Source organism: Scardinius erythrophthalmus, assembly GCF_964197995.2.
Source record: "Scardinius erythrophthalmus genome assembly, chromosome: 4".
In the NCBI taxonomy this organism is placed as follows: domain Eukaryota; kingdom Metazoa; phylum Chordata; class Actinopteri; order Cypriniformes; family Leuciscidae; genus Scardinius; species Scardinius erythrophthalmus.
This window is the reverse complement of record NC_138224.1, coordinates 53,023,159-53,045,787: the sequence shown is the minus strand read 5'-3', so window position 1 is coordinate 53,045,787 and position 22,629 is coordinate 53,023,159. Positions and strand designations below refer to the sequence as shown.

The window sequence follows — 22,629 nt, the reverse complement described above, 5'->3', positions numbered from 1 at the left end:
CATGTGCTTAGTGCACGCCGGGAGGATGGGGAAGAGTTGTTTCCTCGGGCCGGGAGGGGGTCCCAGCACTTTCCCATCATATATATCCCTCTCCTGGTCGGTGGCGCTCTGAGGCGCCGGCCATTCAATGTTAAGACGAGTGGCCGCTCGCTCACACACTTCCAGGAGGATGGCTTGAGGCAAAGCCGCGTGAGCGGTAGCCTGGGGAACACCAGAGGGTGGGGTGGCCTCCTCGTCCTCTGAAACCCCAAGAATGGCCGCATCCTCCTCTTCGCCAGAACCGGCCGGTTCGAGGGCAAGAATGAGGTTGTCCCCGAAGATGTCCTCTTCGGGGAAGGCGGGATTGGGCTGGTCAGCCCAGACGAGAGACGTCGCGCCCCGGGAGGCCCCCGGTAGCGCGTCGCCATCACCGTGTCCCCCGTCCGAGTCAGAAGGGCTGAGCTCGGAGCACTGTGTCACTGCCACCTTGAAACGGCGTTTAAGCAGCTTCCTAGGCAGCATGAGGCAGAAACTGCAATTCTCCGGGTTCTCCAGGGCTTCTCGAGCGTGCTTAGAACCCAAACAGACAACGCAAAGCTGATGAAGATCTTTAGCTGCGATAAGGGCACCACACGCGGCCGGGCAGGCCCGTGAAAGGCTATCCCCTGGAGAGGCTGCAGGCTTGGACAGTGACATACCAGCGAAGAAATCAGAGAAATCCGTGGCGGGCAGCCGTGAGGAGAAACGGTGAAAATAGCGAGAGCGTGGGCGGCTCCGAATGCAAAGCAGCAGCAGATGCGCCTCGCCTCATCCTGCTTTTATTTCAGCAGTTGAAATAAAACAACTGTCACGTCCGGCGGAGGCTGATCTGGCCGATATGTCCTCCTGAAGACACGAGGTGAGCAGTGTAATTCAACCGAGCTGTGAGATGCAGAGATCGCGAGAAGCGAATGTCAACTGAGGAATAGCAGCGCGCCCAGATGTTTTATGCCTGTAGGTGAGGGGGTGTGGCCTCACCTGGCATTGGCTGCGCGCTTCTGTCTGTCTAGCCAGACTTGGTGCAATTGGATGCTTCTGCAGAGGTCAGGTACGGATGCCCTTCCCATAGGTGGATCTCGAACACGAGATGATGAAAGAGAACCGTTCACGACCATAAGTGGTCATGTTGTGAAGAAACCAGGTAAGTTCAAGGATATGGTTACTTAAAGTGATAGTTTAGTTTAATTTTAATAACTTTAATAATTTAGTGAAGAAGTTGTTTAAGTTATAATCTTAAAAATCAACAAGTGAAGTACAAGAGATGCGGGAAGTAAAAAAAAAAAAAAGAGAGAACGGAGATCAGGAGCGACTGACATGCAGAGCTTAGTTCAGTCAAGCTACTTAAAAATGAAACTAAATGACATTCTTCTTGGAGGACGTCACAACATCCATCTTACAGTAGACACTGAGGGAAAGACACTGACTGACTGTTCTCTCGAGGCGGCAAGGAAGAAGATCTGGTCAAGCGAGGGCTATTTATCTATGCGTGTAAAGTTTCCCAAAGGCAAAAAAGTGGCTATATGTTGCACACTACAGCATAACTGCAGTACAGTGTAGTACGAGTGGTAGGCCTTTGAAGACTTCAGATGCAAAAACCTCAAAGTCCGTCAGACATTAGCAGTTATGTTGTATCTTTAGTTTTATTTTGAAGTTTGACAAGGCCAGATATTGCAGAACAAAACCCTGACATGTGTCCAATATAACTCATACTCAAAACAACCTCATTAAGCACCTGTACGTTATTTCGAAAACAATTTAAGAGCATGATGAATAAGAGAGTTCGTGTATTTTTATACTTCATTATATACTGCAGTTGTACTTTTTTTGTACTGCAGTTTTACTGCTGTTGTGTCTGTGATTCAAAATACTTCACATCTACAGTTGTTCTTAATTTTACTGCAGTTATACTACTTAGTACTGCAGTTATTTTTGTAAGCGAAAATTCCTGAGAGTGATGGTGCAGTTATTTTTGTAAGCGAAAATTCCTGAGAGTGATGGTGCGTGATATAACACGAGTGCCTCTACTGAAACTAGTAATTCATGTTTTACAGAAAAAAAAAAACCCTTTAAATGTGCAACCCCCTCTGTCGTTCTTCACTGCGGCACAGAAGAAAAGACGCCTTGCATTCTTTCCACTGCTGAGTGACAGACTCTAGACATGGGCTATGTGTAAAGAGTAAGATTCTTGCTCATGTACATGTCACCCATGCTGAAGGGTCTGCTGAATGCTGCTGGGACTCAGCTAACTTTGAACACCTTAAAAATAAAAGCCCCATGATCCAGAGTTCCCACTAGCATTAAATATCTAAATATCTGTATACTGTATACTGTAGGTAATACTTTATCTATGCAGGAAGTAGTTCATGACAAATGAGTAGATACTACATTAACACTTCAGCTACTACTATTAACTAATATGGAAACAAGATTAATTAATCAGTAAGTAATATCAAATTTAGGACTGAGATAGTTCCTTATTAGGTAATCAATAATTACTGAATGAGATTGACCTCATTAATAACTATCAGCTAACTATGGTAAATTATAAATAATTAATTAAATGAATTAATTACTAATCTTTTTTTTTTTTTTTTTTTACTCAGAACGTGGTCATAAAATGCATCACTAATTGTTACCTTGTCACTCTGCAGGAACTACTAGTTGTTCTTAAGTTTAAAATAATGATCCAGATCACTAGTATTTCTTGAAGAATGACTAGGTAACACTTGTGCAATTAGTGATGCGCTTTATGACCACGTTGAGAGTAAAAAAAGGCAATTGCTCACATATCTCAGATATGTTAAAGGGGGGGTGTAACACTCAGTTTCAGTCAATCTCCTGTTAATCTTGAGTACCTATAGAGTAGTATTGCATCCTTAAAGGAGAACTCGGCAACTCTAACGAACTCTAGTCACTTCTTCGCTGATTTTTGCTGTGCTGAAAAAAATGTGATGATTTTATTTAAACCTCTATGTCATGATCTAAAGCCGGGTGCACACTGTGCGATTTTGGCCACGATTTGGCTGTCTGAGACAAATTTTGCAAATCCTAAAAGAATTCTATGACTAGGCTAAAATCTTAAGTCTTTGATCATTAGTTTGACATGTTCACCGACAGCCAATTAATGACCGTTGCAATCAGACTTTATGAAATTCTGGCAGTGCCAGAAGATTTGACTCTCAGTCCTGCAGTGACTTCTCCTACAACGACCGTCATAATGCCTTTGTTTTTCAAGCCATGACCAAAATTAACGTTAGAGATTTCTTTGTAACCATAATTTCTATCCCGCGTGTAATGCAGCTCACAGTCACCGAACGAGTCATTGATTGATGGTGTAAAACTCTTGTGTGCGTCCGTTTTTAACGCATCTCGTACAGTCTGACATTAATGACAACTGAGATCTTACAGTGTGACATGACTTACAGCGAGGATCATGTTCGTATGACAAACAACAATCGTAAAGGACGATAATAAATCGCTCAGTGTGCATCCGGCTTAACAGATGATCAAGTGCGTCTTTGTGAGTGAATCACTGCTGCACATTCACATTGTGCGAAATCACAATTTTTTTTCTCTTTCTCATTTTAATGTGTTTGTCATGTTATGGTTGAAGTAATAAAATGCATAATGAAGGACTCAAACAAAGAATAGTCAAGTCAAGCTACCTTTTTTTTAAATAGTGCTTTATACAATATAATATTTCATACGTGTCACGGATTGGCCAGGTTCATCCACCACAATCACCCAGCGTTCACAGTCACCTGAATATTAATTAGTCACACCTGCACCCCTTCAATCACCACTGCTTCATAAGCACACCTCACGCACTCTTCACTGTCCGGGCTCGTTTATCCGAAGCGGACTCTAGTGCTTCTCTCTGCGAGTTTCACTACTAAACTTACCTGTGTTTACTTACCAGTTCTCTACGACGTATCCTGTCTGTTCCAGTTAATCCAGATATCAACTCGAGTGGTGTACGAGCCGTAAGTCCTTCAGTATCATCCTGTGGTGCGTGAGTGTGTGCTGTCACCTGTCATCGTCTACAACCCAAGTTCATCTCCGCTCTGAAGTCTCATCCTGCCGTCCCTGCTAAAAAGGAAAAACTATCATCAGTCATCACGAGTTACATTCCAGAACTCCCTTCCTCTGAACTCTGATACTCACCAATATCCAGCTCGTTGATCCATCTTGACATTCTGTTGTTTCAAATAAACATTACAGCTTCACTTACCTTGTTGTCCGTCTGCTTCCGTAACAATACGAGGGTCAAAATAGGGTAGAAAATCGCCTTTTGTTTACTAAATTATGATTGCTTTTGATGTAAAAATCTTACCAGTATTGGTGGACCTTAAAAAATATTTTTAAAATGCAGTTTATGACCCTTTTAACTATAACATACTCTGAAACTGGGAAAAAGTAAACCTGTGTTCTTGATCTCTCACTCAAATTTACACATTTAACACCTTTACGGTGCATAACATATTCACTAGGTAATGCTAATAATTCACACTCATTTTAACCCAATACTCTACTCTTTTCATACAGGATTGTGTGTGCTGAGGTTTTGCAAAGGCTTATTTTTTACATTAAAATAATATAAAAATCAAAAATATTATTATTAATAAAATTATGCATACAATTTCTGATTATTCATTGTGTACTGGAAGTCTCACAAAGTGCCTTGGGATATAGTGTATTGTGAATTGGTACACATTTAGTTTTCTCCCAACTCTTATGTTCACTTAAGACATAACTGACTGTGTTTACTTGATCCAGAGTTTGTGATTTAAGTTGTGCAGCTCAAAGTGAGACACTTGCGGCAAAGAGAGAGAGAGAGATGTATCTTTATGTTGATACATCTCTCACTTTTCAGGAGAGAGATGCGTAAAGATTAGGAGATCATTATGAAAATATTATTATGAAATCAAAAGCATTTACAAAGCAAGAATAAACTGTTGCTGCGGCGAAAGTTTGAGAAGCAGCTGATTGAAAATATCTGACTATATCACAGCAAGTGAATCAAACATATAGGCCTTATAATTTACATAGTTAAATAGCTCAAAATAATACACGTGTCGTGGAAAAAAATAAACTTTAATAATTATCATTACGCTCAAAAACGACCTGGCGGCTGAGAAACTTGTTCAAGGCTACAGACAACAAACACACAAGCTTTCTGAGAAACTGTTCAAGGCTACAGACAACAAACACACAAGTTTTCTGAGAAACTGTTCAAGGCTACAGACAACAAACACACAAGCTTTCTGAGAAACGTGTTAAATGCTACAGACAACAAACACACAAGCTTTCTGAGAAACTGTTCAAGGCTACTGGCAAAAATGTTTATCACAGATTAAGCTAGAGTTTTCCTTTATGGAAGACAAAAACATCTTTTATATGGTTTGCTATGTTCAAAAACATTATATATGGCTTGATACAATTTGCTATGGTAAAATTTTTAATGAGCAATTAATATAATAATTATTTGAATATATTAAATGAATTATACATACATACATATATACATACATATCTGAAAATAATAAATAATTAGCAGCAAAAGATGGATTGTCTCTAAAATTCTTTCACTCAAAACTTCAAATTTGGAGTGAGAGATATAGGGGGTGTGGCTTTATTGCATCACATGTCACTTTACTCGACGGCTGATTGGTCCATTTTTGGTCTGCGATCTTAAAATTTTGGTCACTAACCCAAAATAAAACCTGGGGTGTTTCCCAAAAGCATCGGTAGCCAACTATGGTCGCAAGTTCCGATGATATCCGCATAGTTTAACGAGTCGGTGTTTCCCAAAACCATCGTTTCAACGAACATTCACAAACAGCATCGCAAAGTTGTGTGTTTGGAATGACAGCTCTCGACCTGTGGTTAGAAACAGAGTTTCTTTTTCTCGTTCATGGCATGTGGACTCAATAAATCCTTATGTTGAGCCAAATTAGCAAGCTGACATTCAGTACAATCTGTGTCTTTTATTTAGAATACATACAAATGTTAATTACATCTTTTAGTTTGTCAAGTGATTCAAAACGTCATTCTTGGAAAGCGCACGTGTGAACGAGCTCTAGTACTAAAAACGAGACTTTGATTGAATCTGGAAATAAAGCAAAATAACTAAGAAAAATTATAAATAGTCCTCAGATGCCATGTTTGTAATTTATAGCAAAACATCTTGCATTAATTAGATCTCAAACAGTTTTATTAACAGTAGTTATTACTCCACCATCTGCGTGACATCATTAACCAATGTGTTTGAACGACTAATTTGCGACAATACAGTTTCTGGAAACAGTCGTGACTAGCTAGTTGAATTCTTCAACGATGCATCGCACTATGATAGTGAAGCAGCGAGTTAAAACGTTGTATAGGAAACGCACCCCAGGTTAGCCGTGTAGCATAAATTACAATGGGGGTGAACACTGCTAAAAACCAATCCACCTTCTAGAGGCCATCTTCATGTTTGTAGAACTGCTGTTTTCAGTGTTGGTGGGGTAAAATGACAGGTCAAATCTTTTTTCTTTTTTTTGTCCAGAAGAAGTGAGTCAGTGACAGATGATGACATCTGCTCCAGACCAGCTTCAGGAGACACTGGAGGATCTAAGCTGTGAAAACCTGAAGAAGTTTAGATGGCACTTACAGAATGATGGTCTTGCTTCAACTGCTGCTCTGGAGAAGCCCAACGTCACTGACACGGTGGATCAAATGGTGGCACGTTGTGGACCAGAAGGAGCTGTGAAGATCACACTGGACATCCTGAGAAAGATGAATGAAAACCATTTGGCTGAGCAGTTAGTGGACAAATTTAGAGGTAAATACAGCTGGAAGCCGAAGCTGACATTACACTAATTACAATGCAAACAGTCACTGAAACAACGTGTACATGCAGGACTTGCATACATAACACACAACCTCTGATTTGTCAGCCAAGAATGACTGTCACTCCACTTAAAGGTTTAGCCTGTTTCAGAGATGAGAGTCATTTTACAGATACTGTACCAGTTAAAGAGGGCTGAAGTTCAAAACTTATTGACCCCTTTGTAGTGCTATAAAGAAATAGATCACTTAATATTTATCTTTAACTTCTATTTAGTTCTAACCTTCTATATTTCTCCTTTCTTTCTCCTCACAGATCAACAAAAATGCTTGAAGACAGCAGAGAAACACAGAGTAAAACCAGGTAAACCAGCATTAGCATAACAGTAAGATGGGGCTTCCCAAACTGTGGGCCATAGCAATATTGCAGGGGTGGGGGTGGTTTTGTTGTGTTTGTGTTTTTGTTTGTTGTTTTTTCCCCCCTCATAACTTCAGTATAAAACATATCAAAACTATTTTTCTATTACAGATGAGATGAGAGATAATAGAGATGAAAGAAATAATCTAATTTTCAAATGAAAATAGTTTTGGTACGTTCTAATAAAAAATACTTTTTCTTTGACTTCTATGCAAGTAATCTTGTAAATCTCTAACTGTACATCTTGTTATGCTGGTGCTTAGGAGCCATTGCTTACACATCACATCTGCACTCTATTAGAGCATCCTCACTAGTTCCAGCTAACAGAGAACGTTCTCAGAACTTTGGCTAACATTCTGGCTTGGTTTTCTCAAGCTTGATAAAAAAAACGATTTCCCTGTAATGTTAATAGAACCTTGTTCAAAGTTATCTGGTTATCTGAGTTATTACTTGACTGTTTGATCATCAAACTTAATTTGTAGCAAGTTGTCATTTATTAAGAATGTTGTTCTAAGAACATTTTCCCCAACATTATAAGAGCAGTAGCACTTTATTTTACAGTCATGTGAACAATGCAGTTGAACCAGACTCAGCATTGCTTTGATTCAGGTCTTTCACACTTTCTTCTTCAGACTTCATCTCAGCAGATCATGCCAGATCATTTCATCTGAGAATTTGAGCATAATTCTTTTCTCAGTATAAGTTCTTGGAACTACTTTTTGCCTAACTGTAGCTGTTTTGCTCCTGTAAATTTTGATTTTGACGATGTCATCCATCCCCAATGTCATGCAGAACTTTTGTTTTTCTTTCAGTTGCTTAAATTTCTGCTTCATTTTCACATTTCCTTTCTGTTTTGAGCAAGATGGCAGTGTAGTAAGAAATTTCCGAATCATAAGCATTTCAGCTGGGGTCATACCACACTCTAGTGGAGAGGTTCTGTAATTGAGCAAAGCAAGGTAAGGATCAGACATAGTATCAAGTATGTACTGTAGTAACAGTATCAAGAGACCCAAAAACGAGGGCTCAGAGTCTACGTAAAAATGTTGTTGAAGAAATCACTGCAATAATATCCAAGTTTGGATGCGCAATTACCGAAGACATATGAACAGAAACATATCGCAAAATGTCATTCAAGAGTGCTTTTTGCTGCCCCTTTCGACCCAAGCACCTCAAAGACGGGTGGAAACATTCAAAGGCTCCTGCAGCAGAATCTCAGAGTATTTGGCATTGATGCGACAGAAATGGGCAGTAAGATCGTGTCACAGATCATGGAGCCAACATGATCAGTGCCTTACGAGGATACACGAGACTGCACAGCACACATACTAAACATGACCCTGTCCAGTGCGTTTGCTGCTGCTGTGATGGAAATGTCACCAGAGATCGCTGAGCTTCTTACTGATGTTAAAAAGTTGGTTACATATTTCAAACATTCAGGACAGCAGGGCAAGCTGAAAAAGTCACTGGAACAATCTTTTGAGACACGGTGGAATTTGACTGAATTCTGTTTTGGAACATTCTGAAGACATCGTATCTGTTCTGGCTGAGAGCAATATTTATGACAAGATCAGACACATCAGCACCAACACACTGAAGTTGGTCGTATCGTTTCTTAAACCCTTCAAGGAGGAAACTGATGACTTGGAAACTGACTCCAAGTGCCTCACTGGTTCTTCCGTGAAATTAATTGAGCACTGCAAGTCAGCCACAAAGGACCCTCTACTCTCTGAAATTGCAACCGTCTATGTGACACAGCTGTAGGAATGTCAACAGATAGCACTTCGCCATTGTTCACATGCTTTATCGAATAGCAACCTTTCTGATACCAAATCTGCAAGGTTTGAAAATGATGGATGAAAAAGGGCGACAGGATTTAAAGTTTGATACACATGGTGAAGATCTTGAGCCGACATCTGCCAAAAGGCCTTCCGTTCTCCGTAAATTTGCAGATTGGGTTGTCCTCCCAATACTGAAGACTAATGTGAAACAAAATCATTAAATATCCAGATTCAGGAGTATAGATAAGATATAAATCTTCTGCAATAGTGGCATTCTCACAGTTCCCAGTTCCCTGCCCTGAGCAACCTGGCGAGGTATGTCCTTTGCATCCCGGCCACGAATGCAACTTCAGAGCGAGCATTCAGCCTTTGTGGTCGGATTCTGGAGGAGAGACGCTTGGTACTGAAACATCAGTCAGCGTCATTATTGTTTTTGCCTGGATGTTTTAAATAGTTCGGTAAAAAAAAACAAAAAAAACATTTGTCAGTATAGCAAGTAAGCCAACTCTTTTTGACTGCACCTTAAAAGAGAGCATACAGACTTTGGTCAGTTTTTGGACGAGAGACACTGAAATGGTTGTCATGACATTCTTTTCTTGCATGGATGTTAAATAGTTCTGTTAAAAAAGTGATTTAATTTCGCAATAGCTAGGCCTGTAAGCCAACAATTTTCGTTTATTCATATTCTGCACTTTTTTTTTTCTGTGACATTTTTTTTTTGCTACTGTCTTGACTGTAAAATGTTAAAATAATTTTAATAAAATAATGATTTTAATCAAAATATCAAATAGCTACCATTTTTGTATAGCCTACAATTTATATTTGTTAAACCCAATCTCTCTCTTTCAGTAGGGGACATTTAAATGTAACATTCTAGAAACGTGATATAAATTTAGCAGGATCGGTCGGGTCGGGAAGAAAAGCATTGTAAGCGGATAGCGGGTAAACAAAGAGAGTGAATTGTAAGCGGGAACGGGTGCATGCGGAATAGAATCTAGCGGGAGCAGGACGAAAAAAAACAATCCCGCGCAGACCTCTAATACGGAGTACATAATCAGAGAACATTTGATTTGAATTTGTTCATTTAAAAGTAGACACTTCATGAGGGTCAAACTTGAACAAATTGCAACAGAAGCAAACTCAACTGATTTTGTATCCTCAATATGTCCTGAGTAAGGAATAAAAAGTCCCGGAGAATCCCATTAGGGGAAAGTTTCGAAAAAGACCCAAATATAGCCTATTCATACGCCTATGCATTTTTTTCTCACGTGAATAGGGTAAAAATTTTAACCTTTAGATATCACCATGAAAATTACTGAGTTGATTACTTACATCAAGACCTACATGTGAGCTGCATCTGGATCAAATTTTGTGGTGATGGCATAAAGTAATCAAAAGTTACAGCATTCGGAACCAAGATAGCCTTTTTGTTCATTCCTTGATGCCCCCTAATTGTCATTTTTAAAATGGTTCCTCTATGATAAAATATCTTGTGATCAATGCAATGGATTGTTGATTTTGGGCTTATTTTAATTATAATAATCTGCTGTAAAAAATGCGGTGCCATTTTCATTTTCTATATGTGCATGTTTCATGAGCTGAATGATGTTTTTGACACATTGCAGTACATGTTACTGTAGCAGGGTGAAGTGTTGATCATTGGCCAGTGTCATGTGAGAACGCTGAACCTATCGGCAGTCTTCTGTCATGGTATAAAATGGGGAGGTTTTTGTCACTTGGGATGCGTTGACACCCGTACCGCCCCTTTACGGAGGCCGCCATTTATGAATGGGAGAGTAGCTGAAGTGCCGTCTCGGCTCTGTGCGGCCGTGCACAGGCTTCCCCGGATTTTGAGGTTGGTAACCTATGTCTGTTTTGAGGATTTGTCAATGGAACGTGTATTTACTATTTTGAGTCTGTGTAGTTCATTGACGAGCAACCGGCGGCATGTTGAGGCCAGCGAACACGCACGCTGCGCTGAGAACGTTTCCGGTATGTATGAGAGCCATTCGCGTGGTTTGTCTCTTTTATTGTTTTATTAGTAATTTTTATTTCATGTTCGACAGATTGAGTGACGAGTGCAAGGGTTTCACCTCTATATTGCGGGACGAGATGCGCGTCTGTTGACGTAACGCACTGCTGTCTTGCCTGGGCTTATTTTGGTCAACTTTTCGTCGGAGCGAACTTGAACTTAACCGTGAGCCTGGACGATTGCTCGCCGCAGTGTGAGAACTAAAGTGGAAGCGTGGCTGTTTTCTCGCCGGCTTGCTCTTTGTGTGCGGGCGATCGTGGCCCTGCTGGTATTATTTTGATTTGTTTCTTGTTTGTTCCGAATTGTAAGATTGAAATGAATGTTGTTTTTGTGTATTCTTCTTATTCTCATTTGTGTTTGTGAACTGACTGTTTCTTTCTTTGGGGGCTGGCTCATACCAGCTAGTTAATGTTTATTGTTTGTCTTTTTCTTTTCTTGTAAACAGCGTGACGGGGAAAGGTATAGAGGAGGGGTTTGGCCGCTGTTTAACGGGGTTCACAACGAGTGCTGTGCTTATTGAGTGATCTGACTACACCAGAGTGGGTGTGTGGGGATATTAAGCGTGTTGTGTGAATTGAGGGTCACAGCAGGCCATCTCCCTCTCAATTAAGCTTTCTCGTGTATTTGTCTGTTTGAATTTATTGTTTCTTTATTTTTGAAGTCTTGTAAAGTGTTTTCCTTTTCTTTTTGACATGTGAATATTGAGCCCTTGATAGATTAATGTATTGATGGTTTTAAATTTTGTATTTGAATAAAACTGCCTCATCATTGATATTCCCTGGCCTATGTCTCTCTGCTCACCCATTTCTTTTGGTAACGAACCTGTGCGCTCCCTGATTTGGGGCTGATAGTTCCCGGTATATACCGGGTGGCGTAGTCGAACGTTATATAATTGTTGTTTCATATAGTTCCCTCCAGTACCTGACGCCGCTGGCTACATTACTAAAACATATTTTATAAATTATGAATATGAATATGAATAGCAAATAAAGCATTTGCATTACTTAGGAGTTAATCAAATTGGCTACATTCATTGTAAAGTTCAGACTCTAATCTTTTAAATGTTTTGTGTTGATCAAGGTAGTAGTTTTGAAAATATGATTATTCATTTTTTTGTCGCTAAGTGGTACTCTGGTTTAGAGGGGCCACTCAGCACTCGTTAGGAGTTAATCAAAAATGGAACCACATACGTTGGTTAAGCTAGTCCTAGTTTTTGCTGGTATATCGGTTGAAATCGGTGTTGAGAAATATTTTTATTCAAATTATATCAATTTGAAATTTAAATTTGAAATTGAAAGAACCTTATCTCTAGCAAAAACAACTAAATGTGATATATATTGTTAGCATGAAATACAATTATTCAAATCATGATATGATATTGTTCACATTGCTCACCCCTACCAGGTGTGCAAACAAAACAAGATGTGCAAACAAAGACCAGAACAAAAAATTATTCTAGCTTCATGCATTCATTTTTTTATCCACACTGGTTATGTGGGTAAGTATCATAAAAAAATACATTGACCAAAACACATTTCTCAGCTTTTTGTAAAAGACTACGTCAGGATCAGATTCAGAATGATGATCAAGCATTGATTTGTGGGTTCGACATTACGTTTGGTAAATTTGGGCAGTTTTGATTTTATAGGCTGTTTGATGCTCTATCGCTTTGTTTCTGCTTCTTCTTCGTGTTTTGATCCGGAGGGTCTGTACTCTTTCAGAAGATGCATACTAGCATCCCCTAGAGTATAATAGTGAAAACATGAATTGTTGGAGTTAAAAACTGATCACTTACTCTTTGCTGACTTTTTATCTTTCTCAAATGCTCAGCTGCAGAGGAACATAAACATGCTCTTCATGATTACACAGAAATCAGCCTCAGCCTGAAGAACAAATTAAAACAGGACCATGAGCAGATATTGATTGGTAATTCACAGACAGGTCATCGGCAGTGCCTGAATGATATCTACACTGATTTATATGTGTTGGAGAATGAGACTGGAGGAAGAGTGAACAACCATGAGGTGATACAGATCAAATCAAGTCGGAACCAATTGACTGCCAAAGAGACCCTTATCCAGTGCAACGACATATTCAAAGTCCAGAGTGATATGGGTCAACAAAACAGAACAGTGCTGACGATGGGAACTGCAGGTGTGGGAAAAACATTCTCTGTTAATAAATTCATCCTTGACTGGGCTGAAGGAAAAGAACATCAGGATATAGTATTCATTTTTCCACTCCCATTCTGTAGACTGAATTTGATTAAAGAAGAGTACAGCCTCATGGAACTGCTTAACAAATACTTCTTTAGTGGTTGTGAAGAACTGTCCTCCCTTCCTGAAGATGACAGTAAGGTCATGTTCATCTTTGATGGGCTGGATGAATGTCGCTTCCCCTTGAGATTCAATGAAAGTGATTTCTTTTTTACAGATGTTTACAGTGTTTACAGATGTTCATAAAAAAACAACAGCAAGTAAGATAGTTACGAACCTAATTGAGAGACACCTGGTTCCCTCTGCTCTCATCTGGATCACATCCAGACAGGCAGCAGCCAATCTGATACCCCAAAACTACATTGATCAAGTAACAGAGGTTCGAGGATTTAACGATGAGCAGAAAGAGCAATACTTTAAAAAAAACAGCAGTCCTGAGGTTGCTAGAAAACTCATCAGTCACATCAAGAAATCCAGGAGCCTGTACATCATGTGCCACATCCCCGTCTTCTGCTGGATCTCGCTCACTGTTCTTGAGCCTCTACTGGCTCAAGAGGGCAATGACAAAACACCAACAACTCTCACAGGGATGTACATACACATCTTTCTTACTCAGCATCAACAGATCAAAATGAAATACAGTCCTGAACCTAAAGCCAAAGTCAGGTCTTTTGATCAGATTATTCTGAAGCTTGGGAAACTGGCCTTTCAACAGCTGGAGAAAGGTCAACTGATTTTCTACAAAGAAGATCTTGAGAAATGTGGGTTAGATGTCAGTGAAGTGTCTGTGTTCTCTGGTTTATGCACTCAAAGCTTTCAGGAGGAAAAGTTTTTAGCCGGAAAAGTTTACAGCTTCGTACACCTCAGCGTACAGGAATTCCTTGCTGCTCTCTATGTGTTTTTGATGGGCAAAGATGAGAAAGCTGACCTATTTCTTCAATGCTGGAAAGAAAAACTGGCATGGACACTGTCCAAAAAGCCACTGTTTCAGCTTCATAAGGCTGCAATCAAAAAGGCTTTAGAAAGCAAGAACGGACACCTGGACCTTTTCCTCCAGTTCCTTCTGGGTCTCTCACTGGAGTCCAATCAGAGTGACCTGGAGGAACTACTGCCAGGACTGGAACTCAAATCTGAGAACGTTAAAGACACTGTTGACTATATCAAAAAGAAAATAGATAAGGAGAAATCAGTAGCTCTTCTACTGTCTGAGTGAACTGAAAGATGACTTTGTGGAGGAAATCCAGGAAAATCTGAGCTCAGGAAATCTCTCAGCACAGAATATGTCCTCTGCTCAATGGTCTGGTCTGGTGTTTGTGCTCCTGATGTCAGAAGAGACTCAAGAGAAGTTTGAACTGCAGAAATACAGAAGATCTGATGAAGCTGTGATGAGACTGCTGCCAGTGATCAAAAACACCAGAAGAGCACTGTAAGAGGCTTCTTTACTATCATTTATATACATTGTTAGTCATTTTAATTGGGCTTAATCTTACATGGGTGACTTGTTTGCAAAAACTCTTCAGAAAAATTTAATAAATGTATCAATGTGTGAGATGAAATTAAATGCAAATGTCAGGCAAAACTCAGGAACCTGGATTTTAACCATTTTATTATTCTTCATTTTATCAAAAATTTAAGAAATTATAAATACTAGTTATTTTATAAAGACAACGTTTATAGCTTTGCTTACATCACTTCAGTCAAATATATATATATATATATATTTATTTTATTTTTTAATTTTAAAATTTATCTATGCTACAGATCATAAACACTATCTAATGATGTTTTATAAACAAAGTTCGGGAGGAGCACGTTCAAATAATCCAATCAATCAATCAACTCATCAAACAATTACCATGTCTACCCTATCAGCATGAGAGGAAGCATGTATATATATTCACTCTGTCAACTCACCTAACTTCCTTGACAGGTTTCAGCATCCCTCCACCACCCCGACTCCTCACTCTTGGCTTGTTCTTTCACAGCCAGGAATACGGGGGGAGTACTCTGGGTTCGGGCCGAATACCGAGCCCGGAGCCCTCTCCTCGGACAGCACGCCAAATACGCATTTATTCTATCTGACATATTTGTAAGTGTGAACTAGTGAAATAAGCATTAATATTGCTGGGGGGGTTTTTGTTCTCCACACAGGCTACATAGCTGTAATCTCACTGCTCAATGTTGTGAGAGTTTGTCTTTAGCTCTACAATCCTCAAACTTCTTTCTGAGAGAGCTGGACCTGAGTAACAATGACCTGAAGGTTTCTGGAGTGAAGTTTCTTTCTGATGGACTGAAGAGCTCAGACTGTCAGCTGGAGATACTGAGGTAAATGTTTTTTAAATAATTAACAATATACTATCACAATGAAGGATTTTGAAGAGACAAAATCAACATTTGCAGGACTGTGATTTTGTTTCCGTATTTATAAAGATGTCCATATTTTCTGAGTTGAGAAGTATGACCCATGTGGACTGAATAAGTCTGAGAAAAATATTGTTTGGTGTGGGGACTGTTTGAAGTTTGAAATAGAAAATTGGCCTTAACCTGTGAACCTTCACCCCCGCCAAAAATGGCAGTTCATGAACCCTTTGCACTAAAAGCAGAAGTATGGTCTCATTTGAAAGCAGACACTTGGCAGTTTATTGTAAACTCAGAAAAATATGCCTTATAGCTTAGCACACCATCAATACACAACAATTTATGAGGTTAAAACCATATTTTTGCTCCAAACTTGCTTTAAAACGCAAGACGGGTGTTTTAAATACTCTTCTGTGATCTGATGTGGCGTTGGATCAAAAAATCTGACAGAAAATATATTATTTTATAGTATTCTGCACAATGATAAAGGCTATGTTGATTAGCATTGCATTATAAAGATAATATATTATTATGAAAATACCCAACATGGCCTGGAGAACACATATAAATCATATATTGTTGCAGTTGTGTGTTTGTCTCCATATTAAAGGTATCAATTCCTTTTTTTATTTACTTTTAATTTTTTAATTACTCCTGACACAAAATAAGACCCATTAGACGTCCAGAGAGGAGGAGCTGGACGTCATTTGACTCTGCAGTGAGTACCACTTGGCATGGTTTGCTTCCGATAGCACTGAAGAAGATAGTAGTGCCATCTAGTGGCTGTGTACTGGACATCCTTAGCATCTCATTCAGGGTTCAAAATAATACCACATGCCAAATAACGATTATTTGAAACAATGTTTTTTACCAGTTGGCTGGCAATTCTAGTAATAAATGTTTGATCCAATGGGATATGGCTTAGTATGAATTTTGACGATTGTTGTCACTGTGACACCTGTCTTGGACTTTGTTTTGCCTTCTGTGTTTGTGCACCATGTGTTTTCTTGTAAATCAGTTTCACCCGTAACCTGTCATCATCCGTATCAGTCATCACTTATCAATATCTCCGTACCCTGCTGAATCCTGCAGATCAGTTTGTAACCTATTTCCAGGATGGCCAACTGATTGAGAAATATGTCGAGAGGTTCCTCGAAATTTCTCACCATGTGGACTGGGCAGATAATGTCCTAAAAACTGTCTTTTGCTGTGGACTGGATGATCATCTGCACCAGCAAGCTCCAGCAGCTGCAATCCCAGGCACGTTCGAACAATACCTGGATCATGTGCTGTGGTTGAGCAGTTCAGCCTTCAATGTGGGTGAGGCTGATTCTAACATCACCACTCAACCACCGTCACCAGCCATCTTGATTGCCATACCTCCTATCTTCGTCCAGAGTTTCGTTCCACCGAGACCACCCTTCCAGAGTCTCCGAGACTGCCCTTCCAGAGTCTCGTCCCGCCGAGACTGCCCTTCCAGAGTCTCGTCCTGTCAAGCCCGCCCTTCCAGAGTCTCGTCCTGTCAAGACCGTCATGCCTGTCAAGCCTGAGCTTCTTCACGTCATGCCTGTCAAGCCTGAGCTTCTTCACGTCATGCCTGTCTTCAGCTCTGAGTTCAAACCCCTCACACCTGAGAGAGCTGGATCTGAGCTACAATCACCCAGGAGATTCAGGAGTCAAGCTGCTCACTGAAAAACTGGAGGATCCAAACTGCACACTGGACAAACTCAAGTATGTGAAGAAGGAAGAGTTTTTATTAAACAACTAAAAACAGCATTACCATCTTCACGTATTACAAACCAGTTTAGCTGTATTTCTTTCATACCTCTATAACATTTCTTATTGATAATTAACAGAGGTTTAGCTGTAGTTATACTAATGAATGCTTCATTCTGATTGTTTGATGAACTTTCTAAGGTGTGTAATTATTTTCCAGTAAACCCACACCTTAATTAGTTCCAGTCATGTCTTGACCACATTACAGTTCCATATCACTTTGTCAAATGATTTCAGTTATTTCAGCCATCATTTTACTTACAACAGCTAAAAAACAAGCCACTGACACTGACCAAGACAAAGACACTGACCAAACAAATAAATATAGCAAACAATAATATAAAAATGACAAACCATTTCAATGATTTCCCCACAAAATTACATTTATTTATCTATCGAAAGTATGCTCTTTTCACACTGGACCTGATCAGCTTCACACAAAGGAGGCTTATTAGATGGACTTTACAGGATAATAAATTCACCATAGGTGCATGCGTATATATATCCAGGTTTATGAATGGGGTTTATGTGTGTGTGTGTGTGTGTGTGTGTGTGTGTGTGTGTGTGTGTGTGTGTGTGTGTGTGTGTGTGTGTCTAACTACAATAGAAAGAGAATAAATATATAAATTAACTCACATGTTTCAAGTGGTATCCAAAGACATTATTTACATGAACAGTTTACATACGCTTTTGAAGAAATTCTTAGGTTAAATGTTACAAATGAATTAAACCATGAAATCTTATACCAACACTACCAACTTGTGGTGAGAAATGGTACATATATTCAAACCCAGAACTGTTTATGAGGTAATTTACATAAACTCCATGTGAGTCAAGTCACCTTTATTTATATAGCACTTTTTACAATACAGACTGTCTCAGGCAAAGACTTTACATTCAGTGTTTGCCTAACAATCATGTCCTTTTGTGGAGCCCACAGGGAGAAAATTAAACACACATTCGGGAGCCCATTGTGGGCCCTGACACCAGCATGAAAGGCAGGGCACATTTGAACCCCCATTTTGGGCTCTAGGTGAGGCTTTGTGGTACATACCAAAGTGCAGGCTGAGTCTGTGTCTCCCAAATTCCATCTGTGGCCCACTGGGGGCCAACAGTATTTACAATGAGCATGCATGCTTAATAAGCAAAAATATTTTGTTCTTACAAATAATATCCCAGCTGAAAATGTGGGCCAATGGGCCCCATCCTAGCTTACCATTTTAGGTTCCCAGAATGTTAGTTTTTGGTTCCCAGAATGTAATTTTTGGGGCCCTGGAAAAGTTTTGACATTCCCTGACAATTGTGTTTTTCAGTTGCTTATAAACACATTAATTGCTAAAGTCTCAAATGTGCTAAATGTGAGTGACATGTATGTACATGTTTGTATTTTGGACAAAATAAAGTTTATGCATGGTTATTGAAAATAAATAAATAAATAAATAAATAAATAAATAAGTCATTAAAATAAGACCACAAAACACATACTAAAATAAAAGACCTTGATGTAAATACTGGACTTCTGTACTTACAAAATCCTGAGCTGCAAGGCTGTTTTATGCTCTTTCTCTAAGATATTCTCTCCAGATTAGTGGGTTTTATTGTATTGTATAGTGGGTGTTTGATCTCATCTTTTGTCTAACCCCATGATGAATTCATGTCAAAAGTGCGAGTGTAAATAAGGTTTCCTTTTTCAGAGTCATATATTTAGTGAGCAGGTCTCATTTGATCACTAGATTCTTCACTACCACAGTGATCTGGTAGTGGAATTTAGACTTTGTCTGGATGTATTAAAGGTAAGGTAGCAATATAACTAGTATATTTACCAGCGATATGCATAAGATTAAACACATAATTAAACATAGAAATACAGAATTTCGTAATTACAATTATAAAATTGTCTAAATTAGTTGTTTTAATTGCAAATCATTAATGCAAACCTAAGGTTTCAATCAGGTCAATTAGAGAATGAAATTTACAGAAACAGAGTTTTAAAATCTATAGTTAAGCTTTTGCCAAGTCTCACTCAATGATGCAGGTCTGACTGGGATATGTGTGGTTGATTGATAGAATCATAAGATTTCTGTCTTATTGAATGTGTGCAGTTTTAGTTAAGTATGAGATGGGCTGTTGATGACACTTTTGTTATGGACAGCTTATTGTTTACATTTTACTGTCATTGTCACAGTAATCTCACTTTATGCATGTGGATTATAAAGAAAGTTTGATTAATGCAGGACCTCAACTGATCTTAAATCAATGTTTTAACTTTCCTGGGCTGCGTTACCTGATAACGATGGATCTTAGCACTTACAAGTATTTTCTACGAGCGACTTTACAAACGTTCGTGTTCATTTCACATGCGTTTCACAAAAATGCACTTAGCACGATGGCACGCAGATGTGCTTTAAGTGATACTTAATAGTCACTGTCTGTATGTCAAGTGCTGAAATGTCACCTTGTAGAATGGCTCATAATTGTAGCACAAGCTTGTATTTTGAAATGTTTAGACTAATTGTTTTCATCTGATGTGCATTTTCTACTAGGCCAATCATCTATAAAAGCACAAACCTACGGGTGGAGACACCAGCAAAATGGCTGAACCAAAAAAACAAAGAAAATACATTTTTCAAAAAGAGGAGATTAATGTAATTTTAGAGGAGGTGGAGCTATACAAACTTTTTGTCCCCCAGCAGGTTTAGGGGCAGTCATACAAATAAACAAAAATAAAATATCTGGGAGGATATTGCTACAAACTGACTGCAACTAGGGGTATTAAAAGATCAGGGAAGGAGGTCAGGAAGAAGTGGCAGGACTGTGCCAGCCTTGCTAAAAGGAAAAGGGCACTGCAGTGAACAACATTTAATAAAACAGGTGGTGGGACCAATGAGTCCCCCCTTCTCACAGCAGAGGAAGAAAAGGCCTTGTCAATACTTGGTACAAGTGCTTCAGATGACATTTGTGGTGGTATTGACATCCATGGAGGAGTAGGGGTACTCAAACTCAGCCTGAGTCAGGTCCTTCATCCTTAGAGGAACTATTGGTTTCATCAGCACCTACCATCTCCTAGTCCTCCAAACAACCCTCCCAGGCCTCTAGTCCAGACTGCAGCTACAACACCTCAGCAGTTTGAGGATGTTTTCATTTGTAGTCAGGACATATGAGAGTGTCCTTACTTTAACAGGGAGGAAGATGAAGAGGTGGAGGAGGAGGAGGAGGATGAAGATGAAATCAAGAAAAGCCCAATACATGTCTGGTTTTTGTGCACGTCAGCAAGTCATTGATTTTTCGTTGATTTTTATTTTATTTTTTTAGTTCATTCCTATATTTTCCCAGTCTTTGAAGCATATTAAATATAGATTTTTTTTTGTTCATTCATTTAATTTAGATTTTAATTATTAGATTAAATTATTTCTATTTTATTGTCTCTTATTTTATTTATACATTTATTTAAACAAAAAACGTGTAACTTTATTAACTCTGTCTTCTTCTTGTATTTTTTTTTAATTTTGTGCGATGGTAGGTTTAGTGTAAGGGGAGAGAATATACAGTTTGTACAGTAAAAACCATTACGTCTATGATTGATTGTGAAATTGTGTGTGTTTTCTAGTGTGGATCATGGAGGAGAGATCAGGATAACAACAGGAGTACGAAAATGTATGTCTACACACACACTTGCACACACACACACACAAACACACACATCTGGTACTGTTCGGTATGTGCTACTGTATGTTCATGGAAAAAAGGACTACTGTCAAGTAAGAAAAAAGAAAATATGAGCAAATAATCAAACTTCAAGTAACAGCACAAATAAATAGAACAGAGCAAAGATACATATATTAAATTGATATTATATGATATTAAATAAAAAGGTGATATTAAATAAAATGATATTAAATAAAAAGGTGTTCCCTTTCAGTTCGGTCATGTTCAACATAGTCAGATGTACCATACTGATTGAGATCACGCTTAGTGTATTATAACTTTGAGTATCGATAAAAAGAGTCAATGCACATTGTCGTGCGAGATTTGCATCTTGCGTTCTGCCCCGCAGCGCAGGTATAAACACGGAAGCGGATGCATGCACCATTTGTCGCTCGCTTCAGAGCCGATCGGTCTTCATGTCAATGTCTCTGAAGTTGATTCTTTCAACGAGTGAGTATGTCAGTGCTTCTTCTAGAAGGCTCTCCCAGTGCTGGTGGTTCTACAGCGCGAGTACAGCAGCAATAGCGAGCATCTTAGCTCTTAACTGCTGTTTTAACAGCATTCTCTTTGTGTGTTTGTTTTGACGGCTGGTTAGAGGGCGAAGAAGTGAGTGCTTCGCTGGTACAGGCTGCACCATCCCCTGTCAGTGTTGCTGCGGTCATTCCCCTGTGTGCCCCGGCACTGGTGAGAGTCCCATTTCCTGAAAGAGCAATCTTTTTCAAGATGCCATTCCACCCGTGCGTTTCTGGATTCGGTCGTTCCCTGTCCCCAGCTGACGGTCACAATAGATGTATCTTGTGTTTGGGCATTCAGCACGCTGAAGCAGCTTTTGTGGATGGTTCATGTTCTCATTGCGGGAACATGACTATCTCGGTGTTGAGATCGAGACTCGCCTTCATCCGTGAAGCTGGAGTCCCCATTCCCATGCCCCGCTCTAGCGCCCCTTCTGGCCCACCCCAGAAGTGAGCTACTGTGCCGTGTGGCATGGGTGATCTGAGGATCACAGTGAGGGCTTCCCCACCTGGTAGCCAGTCCCTGTGGGCCTTTCACTAGGTTACTAGGTCGTGGACGGCACCTTTTTTATGCCAGAAGCCGCCTTAGCACCTCCTCCACTCTCATTACTCTTGACAGAGGAACGGCAAAGGGTTACGAGGCTATCACTCCAGTTGAGTCTGTGTCCGGCGACTGCTACTTCCTGGAAGGGTGATCCTCGTCTCCCCTCTAAGGCCTGTAAGTTCTCATCCGTTCTCACGGGCAAGGCTTTCAAAGCCTGTGGGCAAGCCGCTTCCTTCCTGCATGCCATGGTATTGCTGCAGGTCCACCAGGCCAAAGCACTCATGGACATGCATGAGGGTAATCCAGACCGTGAGCTTATGGGTGAGCTCCGCACTGCAACCGACCTCGCTCTCCAGGGCACAAAAGTTGCGGCTTGTGCAGTCGATCTGGCGATGTCCACTCAGGTGTTCCAGGAGCGCAATCTCTGGCTCAACCTGGCCGATA

The 22,629-nt window shown here is 39.8% G+C and overlaps 1 pseudogene across 1 annotated transcript; it reads left to right on the top strand.

Moving 5' to 3' along the window:
• Positions 1-6,588: 6,588 nt before the first annotated feature.
• LOC308689347 (protein NLRC3-like) lies at positions 6,589-15,619 on the top strand (annotated as a pseudogene). The gene is made up of 4 exons: positions 6,589-6,841; positions 7,163-7,210; positions 12,905-14,716; positions 15,442-15,619. The product of its transcript is annotated as a protein NLRC3-like (transcript).
• The last annotated feature ends 7,010 nt before the right edge of the window (positions 15,620-22,629 follow it).